At 41.2% G+C, this 2,213-nt stretch overlaps 1 non-coding gene across 1 annotated transcript; it reads left to right on the top strand.

The window, feature by feature from the left end:
• Positions 1-361: 361 nt before the first annotated feature.
• On the top strand, positions 362-435 carry trnat-cgu (transfer RNA threonine (anticodon CGU)). Its single transcript has one exon. It is a non-coding gene; the product is annotated as a tRNA-Thr (tRNA).
• The last annotated feature ends 1,778 nt before the right edge of the window (positions 436-2,213 follow it).

The following is a 2,213-nucleotide window of genomic DNA, read 5'->3' as shown; positions in this document are numbered from 1 at the left end:
GTTTATACTTACTTACACATTGCACCTCGTCAATTCACCACAATGACCTTGTTCCTCTTGATGTGAGGTCCCCTCTGTGTGTGTTAACGTGGTTCATGGGCCCCGATAGAATGAACACATCCTCTTCCTCCTGTCACTTTAACCAGGTGCAACTACCAGTTTTAAATTAATGCAAGAAGAGATTATGTTTTTCTGTGTCTTTTCAGTGAAGAATATTCAGCTTTAAACTGTTTGTATTTGAAAATACGAGGATTTATTGCAATTCTCTGTTCGCAATATTGATCTGAAAACACATGTCCAAGCACTGTGAGGAAGTGGTTAAGCAACTTCACATATAGGTGAGTAAGTGCATTTTGACTGTGGCGCCGTGGCTTAGTTGGTTAAAGCGCTTGTTTCGTAAACAAGAAATCCTGGGTTCAACTCCCCGCGGTGTCTACTTGTTGCGTACATCTTTGGGCTTTGTGTTTCAAGTCTTCACGAAAGTAACTCAGTGTCGCTTTGGACTTTCACGTTGTTATCATTTGGTGATCCAGGTTAGGTTCCAACAGTGAATGCCACTTGTTTTATATTCCGAACTATTACTTATATCTGTGGTTTCTTTCCACTATTCCAAAGGCACTCCTGCTTCTCCTCATCTTATATTCCCCCTCCTTCATTCCCAGTTGGGTCGGAACAACGAGATGAGGCAGGAGACGCTGCAGATTTGCCGGGGAATATTGTGGTAATGGCAGAGATAGCACCAGCTATTCACTCTCATTCTCTGATGTCACCGTTCATACATTTAAACTAACAGTATTTCCATCGTTGTGCTTCTTTATTTGTAGTCTAATTGTTTTTTTATCCTGGTGGATTAGGAATTCTATTTTGAATTCGAAACAGTCATAATTGTTTGAGGAAGAAGTGTCGCCTTGCCTGGTTTGAAGTGGCAGACACATTATCCGGAGAATGTGAGCCCAGTTCAATGCACTCCAGTCAGTGGACAAAAAGCGTCTCAGCAGCTCCACACTCAAACTGTCACGAAATGTCAGACTTTTCATAGAGCTGAAATAGGTAATGAGCTGGATGGAAAGACAGAGTGTCGGAGAATGTGAAACAGGAAGAGGGTGGGACAAAGAGAGACATATGGAGACATGTGCTGATTTAGACACTGAAAGGACCAATTCTACATTCGACATTGCTGCAAACAGAGAGAAGGGAAACGAAAGAAGGCAATCATTTAAGCACAGCCTTTCACCAGCTGAGAGCAAAGGAAACAGCATTACAGTCAATAAAGTCCTTTTGAATTTATAAAGGTGACGGTTGTCTGTCATTGAGATATTTTGATAAAAATCCTGATTCAACAGATAAGACTGATAATTTCCCAGCATTGTAATATAGAAATGAATAAGTAACGGATTTCTGTCGATCTAAAACTTTAACTCAGTTTTCTCCACAGACGCTGTCAGGCCTGCTGAGTTTGTCCAACAATTCATGGTTTTGTTCAGATTTACATTATCAAAAAAAATGAAAATAAACATTCTGTTGATCGCTTCATTTTTAATACCCATCAGAAAATAAAACTGGTTACACTCTCAGACACAAATATACATTACACCGACTGTACACATGCAAACATGCAAACCCACTTTCAAATTTAGGCTGTGGCAGACCCATGAACGAACGTCTCCGTATCGTCTTCGAGTCTCGACAACGCATTGGGAAATCACGTTTTCGCGACCTGCCAAATGCACAACTGTCAAATTGACTGGCTGTAACAACACGCTCCATCGAAACAGCCTGTCCTTGGCAGAGTGGGAGCGGGAGAATAATATTGATTCACAGATACGTTTTCAACTACAAATTCACTCTGTCATCACGACCACGTTATTACATCTCAGGAACAGTACCTGACTGTATCGCACCTCAACAGAAAGTGACAACTTTAGATGCTGAAGATCAAAGTCAATAAGTGTAGCACTTGGAAATCACAGCCTGTCAGGCAACATCTAAGGAGCAGGGAAATCGACGATTCAAGAATTCCTGATCAACATCTTGTACGCGAAACATAGAATTTCCTGCTCCCCGGATGCTGCTTGACCAGCACCACACTTTTTGACTCTATTCCCAACTCAGCTGATCTGTTTTGGAAAATTGGTGATGAACTTGCCAGCATTCAGTTTGAATCTTCTGTCACATGTTTGACAGCTTGCAACTTTCCATTCCTCATAAAATCA

The sequence above is a fragment of the Chiloscyllium punctatum genome, chromosome 35, assembly GCF_047496795.1.
Source record: "Chiloscyllium punctatum isolate Juve2018m chromosome 35, sChiPun1.3, whole genome shotgun sequence".
Taxonomy (NCBI): Eukaryota; Metazoa; Chordata; class Chondrichthyes; order Orectolobiformes; family Hemiscylliidae; genus Chiloscyllium; species Chiloscyllium punctatum.
This window is presented reverse-complemented; position numbering and strand designations above follow the sequence as displayed.